At 54.1% G+C, this 8911-nt stretch overlaps 1 pseudogene; it reads right to left on the bottom strand.

Annotated features, from left to right (window-relative positions):
- Positions 1–4490: 4490 nt before the first annotated feature.
- Positions 4491–7129, bottom strand: LOC144765621 (28S ribosomal RNA; annotated as a pseudogene).
- Positions 7130–8911: the final 1782 nt, after the last annotated feature.

The following is an 8911-nucleotide window of genomic DNA, read 5'->3' as shown; positions in this document are numbered from 1 at the left end:
GGTGATGGACGGAGCATCTGAACCAATCAAACACTCACACGAGTCAAAAGATCTGGGTTTGATCCATCACAGTTCTTTAGCCCACTCTGCCACCCCAGTTCAGACATGGCTATATGCAAATCAGTCTGACCCTGTGCCTCATGGGAACAGTCCAGCCCGAACTGCTAAGCCATGCCTTCCCTGGACCGGAAACAAGCTTCCGAGGACCGGTTTCTGGCATTCCAGCCGTCTTCAGCCCGGCTTGCTTGAATCCAGTGGCAAAGTGAGCAAGGGACTCACGTCTGAGCATACCCTGCCACACTTATGGCGGCCAAAGCAGTACAAAAGGGAGTGGTGAAGGGAGTGGAGATGGACGGAGCATCTGTGCCAATCAAACACTCACACCCAGTCAAAAGATCTGGGTTTGATCCATCACCGTTCTTTAGCCCACTCTGCCACCCCAGTTCAGACATGGCTATATGCAAATCAGTCTGACCCTGTGCCTCATGGGAACAGTCCAGCCCGAACTGCCAAGCCATGCCTTCCCTGGACCGGAAACAAGCTTCGAGTACCGGTTTCTGGCATTCCAGCCGTCTTCTGCCCAGCTTGCTTGAATCCAGTGGCAAAGTGAGCAAGGGACTCACGTCTGAGCATACCCTGCCACACTTATGGCGGCCAAAGCGGTACAAAAGAGGGTGGTGATGGACGGAGCATCTGAACCAATCAAACACTCACACCCAGTCAAAAGATCTGGGTTTGATCCATCACCGTTCTTTAGCCCACTCGCCACCCCAGTTCAGACATGGCTATATGCAAATCAGTCTGACCCTGTGCCTCATGGGAACAGTCCAGCCCGAACTGCCAAGCCATGCCTTCCCTGGACCGGAAACAAGCTTCCGAGGACCGGTTTCTGGCATTCCAGCCGTCTTCAGCCCGGCTTGCTTGAATCCAGTGGCAAAGTGAGCAAGGGACTCATGTCTGAGCATACCCTGCCACACTTATGGTGGCCAAAGCGGTACAAAAGGGGGTGGTGATGGACGGAGCATCTGAACCAATCAAACACTCACACCCAGTCAAAAGATCTGGGTTTGATCCATCACCGTTCTTTAGCCCACTCTGCCACCCCAGTTCAGACATGGCTATATGCAAATCAGTCTGACCCTGTGCCTCATGGGAACAGTCCAGCCCGAACTGCCAAGCCATGCCTTCCCTGGACCGGAAACAAGCTTCCGAGGACCGGTTTCTGGCATTCCAGCCGTCTTCAGCCCGGCTTGCTTGAATCCAGTGGCAAAGTGAGCAAGGGACTCCTGTCTGAGCATACCCTGCCACACTTATGGCGGCCAAAGCGGTACAAAAGGGGGTGGTGATGGACGGAGCATCTGAACCAATCAAACACTCACACCCAGTCAAAAGATCTGGGTTTGATCCATCACCGTTCTTTAACCCACTCTGCCACCCCAGTTCAGACATGGCTATATGCAAATCAGTCTGACCCTGTGCCTCATGGGAACAGTCCCGCCCGAACTGCCAAGCCATGCCTTCCCTGGACCGGAAACAAGCTTCCGAGGACCGGTTTCTGGCATTCCAGCCGTCTTCAGCCCGGCTTGCTTGAATCCAGTGGCAAAGTGAGCAAGGGACTCACGTCTGAGCATACCCTGCCACACTTATGGCGGCCAAAGCGGTACAAAAAAGGGTGGTGATGGACGGAGCATCTGAACCAATCAAACACTCACACCCAGTCAAAAGTTTTGGGTTTGATCCATCACCGTTCTTTAGCCCACTCTGCCACCCCAGTTCAGACATGGCTATATGCAAATCAGTCTGACCCTGTGCCTCATGGGAACAGTCCAGCCTGAACTGCCAAGCCATGCCTTCCCTGGACTGGAAACAAGCTTCAGAGTACCGGTTTCTGGCATTCCAGCCGTCTTCAGCCCAGCTTGCTTGAATCCAGTGGCAAAGTGAGCAAGGGACTCACGTCTGAGCATACCCTGCCACACTTAAGGCGGCCAAAGCGGTACAAAAGGGGGTGGTGATGGACGAAGCAGCTGAACAAATCAAACACTCACACCCAGTCAAAAGATCTGGGTTTGATCCATCACCGTTCTTTAGCCCACTCTGACACCCCAGTTCAGACATGGCATGGCTATATGCAAATCAGTCTGACCCTGTGCCTCATAGGAACAGTCCAGCCCGAACTGCCAAGCCATGCCTTCCCTGGACCGGAAACAAGCTTCCGAGGACCGGTTTCTGGCATTCCAGCCGTCTTCAGCCCGGCTTGCTTGAATCCAGTGGCAAAGTGAGCAAGGGACTCACGTCTGAGCAAACCCTGCCACACTTATGGCGGCCAAAGCGGTAAAAAAGGGGGTGGTGATGGACGGAGCATCTGAACCAATCAAACACTCACACCCAGTCAAAAGATCTGGGTTTGATCCATCACCGTTTTTTAGCCCACTCTGCCACCCCAGTTCAGACATGGCTATATGCAAATCAGTCTGACCCTGTGCCTCATGGGAACAGTCCAGCCCGAACTGCCAAGCCAAGCCTTCCCTGGACCGGAAACAAGCTTCCGAGGACCGGTTTCTGGCATTCCAGCCGTCTTCAGCCCGGCTTGCTTGAATCCAGTGGCAAAGTGAGCAAGGGACTCATGTCTGAGCATACCCTGCCACACTTATGGCGGCCAAAGCGGTAAAAAAGGGGGTGGTGATGGACGGAGCATCTGAACCAATCAAACACTCACACCCAGTCAAAAGATCTGGGTTTGATCCATCACCGTTCTTTAGCCCACTCTGCCACCCCAGTTCAGACATGGCTATATGCAAATCAGTCTGACCCTGTGCCTCATGGGAACAGTCCAGCCCGAACTGCCAAGCCATGCCTTCCCTGGACCGGAAACAAGCTTCCGAGGACCGGTTTCTGGCATTCCAGCCGTCTTCAGCCCGGCTTGCTTGAATCCAGTGGCAAAGTGAGCAAGGGACTCATGTCTGAGCATACCCTGCCACACTTATGGCGGCCAAAGCGGTACAAAAGGGGGTGGTGATGGACGGAGCATCTGAACCAATCAAACACTCACACCCAGTCAAAAGATCTGGGTTTGATCCATCACCGTTCTTTAGCCCACTCTGCCACCTTAGTTCAGACATGGCTATATGCAAATCAGTCTGACCCTGTGCCTCATGGGAACAGTCCAGCCCGAACTGCCAAGCCATGCCTTCCCTGGACCGGAAACAAGCTTCCGAGGACCGGTTTCTGGCATTCCAGCCGTCTTCAGCCCGGCTTGCTTGAATCCAGTGGCAAAGTGAGCAAGGGACTCACGTCTGAGCATACCCAGCCACACTTATGGCGGCCAAAGCGGTACAAAAGGGGGTGGTGATGGACGGAGCATCTGAACCAATCAAACACTCACACCCAGTCAAAAGTTCTGGGTTTGATCCATCACCGTTCTTTAGCCCACTCTTCCACCCCAGTTCAGACATGGCTATATGCAAATCAGTCTGACCCTGTGCCTCATGGGAACAGTCCAGCCCGAACTGCCAAGCCATGCCTTCCCTGGACCGGAAACAAGCTTCCGAGGACCGGTTTCTGGCATTCCAGCCGTCTTCAGCCCGGCTTGCTTGAATCCAGTGGCAAAGTGAGCAAGGGACTCATGTCTGAGCATACCCTGCCACACTTATGGCGGCCAAAGCGGTACAAAAGGGGGTGGTGATGGACGGAGCATCTGAACCAATCAAACACTCACACCCAGTCAAAAGATCTGGGTTTGATCCATCACCGTTCTTTAACCCACTCTGCCACCCCAGTTCAGACATGGCTATATGCAAATCAGTCTGACCCTGTGCCTCATGGGAACAGTCCAGCCCGAACTGCCAAGCCATGCCTTCCCTGGACCGGAAACAAGCTTCTGAGGACCGGTTTCTGGCATTCCAGCCGTCTTCAGCCCGGCTTGCTTGAATCCAGTGGCAAAGTGAGCAAGGGACTCACGTCTGAGCATACCCTGCCACACTTATGGAGGCCAAAGCGGTACAAAATGGGGTGGTGATGGATGGAGCATCTGAACCAATCAAACACTCACACCCAGTCAAAAGATCTGGGTTTGATCCATCACCGTTCTTTAGCCCACTCTGCCACCCCAGTTCAGACATGGCTATATGCAAATCAGTCTGACCCTGTGCCTCATGGGAACAGTCCAGCCCGAACTGCCAAGCCATGCCTTCCCTGGACCGGAAACAAGCTTCCGAGGACCGGTTTCTGGCATTCCAGCCGTCTTCAGCCCGGCTTGCTTGACTCCAGTGGCAAAGTGAGCAAGGGACTCACGTCTGAGCATACCCTGCCACACTTATGGCGGCCAAAGCGGTACAAAAGGGGGTGGTGATGGACGGAGCATCTGAACCAATCAAACACTCGCACCCAGTCAAAAGATCTGGGTTTGATCCATCACCGTTCTTTAGCCCACTCTGCCACTCCAGTTCAGACATGGCTATATGCAAATCAGTGTGACCCTGTGCCTCATGGGAACAGTCCAGCCTGAACTGCCAAGCCATGCCTTCCCTGGACCGGAAACAAGCTTCCGAGGACCGGTTTCTGGCATTCCAGCCGTCTTCAGCCCGGCTTGCTTGAATCCAGTGGCAAAGTGAGCAAGGGACTCACGTCTGAGCATACCCTGCCACACTTAAGAGGGAGGCGCCTCGCCCAGCCGCGGTGCGCGCCCTGTCCTGCTTCACTCTCTAGCCTGACTGACCCAGCCCTTAGAGCCAATCCTTATCCCAAAGTTTCGGATCTGACTTGCCGACTTCCCTTACCTACATTGTTCCAACATGCCAGAGGCTGTTCACCTTGAAGACCTGCTGCGGATATGGGTACGGCCCAGCGAGAGATTTACACCATCTCCCCCGGATTTTCAAGGACCAGCGCAGCGAGAGCTCACCGGACGCCGCCGGAACCGCAACGCTTTCCAAGGCTCGGGCCCCTCTCTCGGGGCGAACCCATTCCAGGGCGCCCTACCCTTCACAAAGAAAAGAGAACTCTCCCCGGGCCTCCCACCGGCTTCTCCGGGATCGTTTGCGTTACCGCACTGCACGCCGCGAGGGCACCCGCCGCCGCCAATCCGGGTTTGGGGATCTGAACCCGACTCCCTTTTGAACGGCTGAGGGCAACAGAGGCCATCACACGTCCCTTCCGAACGGCGCTCGCCCATCTCTTAGGACCGACTGACCCATGTTCAACTGTTGTTCACATGGAACGCTTCTCCACTTCGGCCTTCAAAGTTCTCGTTTGAATATTTGCTACTACCACCAAGATCTGCACCAGCGGTGGCTCCACCCGGGCCCTCGCCCCGGGCTTCCGTGTTCACCGCAGCGGCCCTCCTACTCATCGCGGCTTAGCCCCCGCGGCTCTCAGCGCCGGCAACGGGCCCAACGCTCCAGCGCCATCCATTTTAAGGGCTAGTTGATTCGGTTGGTCAGTTGTTACACACTCCTTAGCGGAGTCCAACTTCCATGGCCACCGTCCTGCTATCTATATTAACCAACACCTTTTCTGGGGTCTGATGAGCGTCGGCCTCTGGCGCCTTAACCAGGCGTTCGGTTCATCCCGCAGCACCAGTTCTGCTTACCAAAAGTGGCCCACTAGGCACTCACATTCCATGCCCAGCTCCACACCAGCGAGCAAGGCTTCTTACCCATTTAAAGTTTGAGAATAGGTTGAGATCGTTTCAGCCCCAAGACCTCTAATCATTTGCTTTAACAGATAAAACTGGGGCTCCGAGCGCCAGCTATCCTGAGGCAAACTTGGCAGGGAACCAGCTACTAAAACGACCGATTTGCACCTCAGGACCGCTACGACCGCCACCAGAGTTTCCTCCAGCTTCGCCCTACCCAGGCATAGTTCACCATCTTTTGTGTCCTATCACACACGCTCATGCTCCACCTCGCCGACAGAGAGGGCGAGACGGGCCGGTGGTGCACCCACGCTACTGACCTCCACCAGAGTTTCCTCTGGCTTCGCCCTACCCATCTTTTGTGTCCTATCACACACGCTCATGCTCCACCTCGCTGACAGAGCGGGCGAGACGGGCCGGTGTTGCACCCACGGCTGGAAGCGCGGCGGGATGCCACCTCAGCTGTCATGTGCCGGCCCTCACCTTCATTGCGCCACAGGGTTTCGCTCGGCCCTCTGACTCACGCACGTGTTAGACTCCTTGGTCTGTGTTTCAAGACGGGTCGGGTGGGTAACCAACATCACCGCAGACCCCTGGCGTGGGCCTCTCCGCCCAATGGACGATGCGGTCGGGGCACACTGAGAACAGTCCGCCCCAGTCGACAGTCGCGCTGGGAGCAGGGGGCCCGTCCCCCTTCAACTGCCCCAGCACGCCCAGTGGGGTGCCCAGGAGAGGGCGCGGAGGCAGTCAAATCTCCCTCGACCCCACGGACATGGCGAAGCTGCTGCCAGGGGGGCTGTAACACCGTCCTCCTGAGCGGACGGCCACCTGCCACCCCGAAGCCTTCCCAGCCGACCCGGAGCCGGTCGCGGCGCACCACCACGGTGGAAATGCAACCTGCCGGGGCCGGGTAGGGCCCGGGCGCTGGTCCCGCGGAGGGAATCTGGAACTCCCGGGCCACCGACCTTCCTGCCATTTTGAATCCTCCGGGCAGACTGCACGGACCCCACTTGTTTACCTCTCGACAGTTTTACGCCCTCTTGAACTCTCTCTTCGAAGGTCTTTTCAACTTTCCCTTATGGTACTTGGCTATCGGTCTCGTGCCCGTATTTAGCCTTAGATCAAGTTTTGGTCTGCATTCCCAAGCAACCCGACTCCGAGAAGACCCGATACCGGGGGCTACTACCGGCCTAACACCATCTGCAGAGTGAGCCTCGATCACACTTGGGCCCCCTGAGCGGCGCCGGGGAGTCGTCTTCTGTTGGCCACATGTCGGCCGTCGGCTGCTACCGGCCTAACACCATCCGCAGAGTGAGCCTCGATCACACTTGGCCCCCTGAGCGGCGCCGGGGAGTCGTTTTCTGTTGGCCACATTTCCCGCGCCCGTCCCCGGGCGGGGATCTGACGCCGGGCTCTTCCCTCTTCACTCGCCGTTAATGGGGGAATCCTGGTTAGTTTCTTTTCCTCCGCTTAGTAATATGCTTAAATTCTGCAGGTCTGATCTGAGGTCATAGTCGGAAGAATAACGCTGGAGCGTCGAAGGGGGTTGCCGGGGCAGGCCCGCCTTCTTTCCCCAGATCGGATCTGGAAGGGGATTTGCCCTTCTCAAGAAGCCGGCCACGAAGCTTGGCACCCGAGGTGCATGCACGTGGGCAGCCAGTGGGAAACCACTGATAGCCACCCGCGGCAGGCAGGCAGGCACCCCGGGATGGGCCTGTGACAGACCGGTCGCCAAAGTCCCGGTCCTCACCTCAGCGCCCCGGGGACGTGCGATCGGCCAGAGGTTATCTAGAGTCACCAAAGTGGCCGGGCAGGCCCAGATTAGTCTTGTTATGATAAATGGACGCATCCCAGGAGGTCAGCGCTCGTCGACATGTATTAGCTCTAGAATTACCACAGTTATCCAAGTAACAGATGGAGCGATCAAAGGAACCATAACTGATTTAATGAGCCATTCGCAGTTTCACTGTACTGGCCTAATCTTTGAGACAAGCATATGCTACTGGCAGGATCAACCAGGTAGCCACACCTGATGACTGGGTGGGAGCCGCATGCCCATCTCCCCGACCGGCAACCTTCATGCACCCCTCAATCTCTTGGGAGCCTGCCAGGGGAAGGTGCCCAATCGCCGGGGCGGGAGGGGTCACTGGAGGGGTGTGGAGAGGTGCGGTTGCATGGGCACCGGCATGCCCAGCCGTCTCCCCGGGAGGGAGAGGCAGGCGAAGGCGCAGCATGAGTGAAGAGGTAGGGGTGCCGGAGCCTGGCGGCAGCAGCATTCCTCGGAATGGACGTTCTGAGCTGCTGTGGAAATGTGCTGTAGTTATCAACAAAACAAAATGCCAGTTCTGCTCAATGAGTTCAAATGATTTCAGCAAGACAATGAACACAACACTGTCCTGCAAAGACTAGCCGTTCAGTCTGAAATAAATCTTGAAACCAATGTATTTATTCAAGTTTTTTTGGATACTTTTTTGGAATTCAAATATGATTAACAATCAGTTATAATCTCACAATGATATTTACAAGGGGAGCTCCTATTTACAACTTGTATATGCAAATATGTACAAGACAAAGGTGTAAAAGAAAAAAGATTTTTGGGTGAAAGAAAGCCACAAGCATTCGTTTTAGATTCCTCCACTACCAATCTGTGTCACATTCATACCAAACATATGTAGTGCAATGGAGAAACAAAGAAAAGAAAAGAAGTTTGTGTGTGTATGTGTCCCTTAGTTATTTATATCTTTTGAGTCAGGTGGGGGCACCTACTATATAGTCAATCAGTCACAAATATTGTTTAGTACATAAAAAAAAGCCATCATAAATTATTCAAAATTAAACAAAACATCCATGAAGGTATGACTGGCCTAATAGAACAAACAAACAAACAAGGGGTTGACGCGTTTCAAATCCCCCAAATTGCGGGGATTATCCTCAGGACCACAGATGGAATTAATGTGAAAAAACAAGAATAACCATTCTTACTACCAAGCACAAACTAAGCGGTCTTCAAACTTAATATTCAGTCTTTCCCAACACTCAAACATTACCTGTATGTCTTCAAGTTATCTGTGTTGGTTCTGTGAAATTTGACAGAAAAGAGGTAATCAATGAAAAAATGCACTCTTTCTGGGCATCTTGAGACACCAGGGGGGGAGGCCAAAATTACATGGTACTCACTTTTTGAAGATGGTCAAGATCTTATATCTCTTATCGTTTTATATTCCTTAGATTGAAGAACCAGCTGGAAATGTAGATGTAAACATGTTTTAATATCCATAT

Source organism: Lissotriton helveticus, chromosome 6, assembly GCF_964261635.1.
Source record: "Lissotriton helveticus chromosome 6, aLisHel1.1, whole genome shotgun sequence".
Lineage (NCBI taxonomy): Eukaryota > Metazoa > Chordata > Amphibia > Caudata > Salamandridae > Lissotriton > Lissotriton helveticus.
This window is presented reverse-complemented; position numbering and strand designations above follow the sequence as displayed.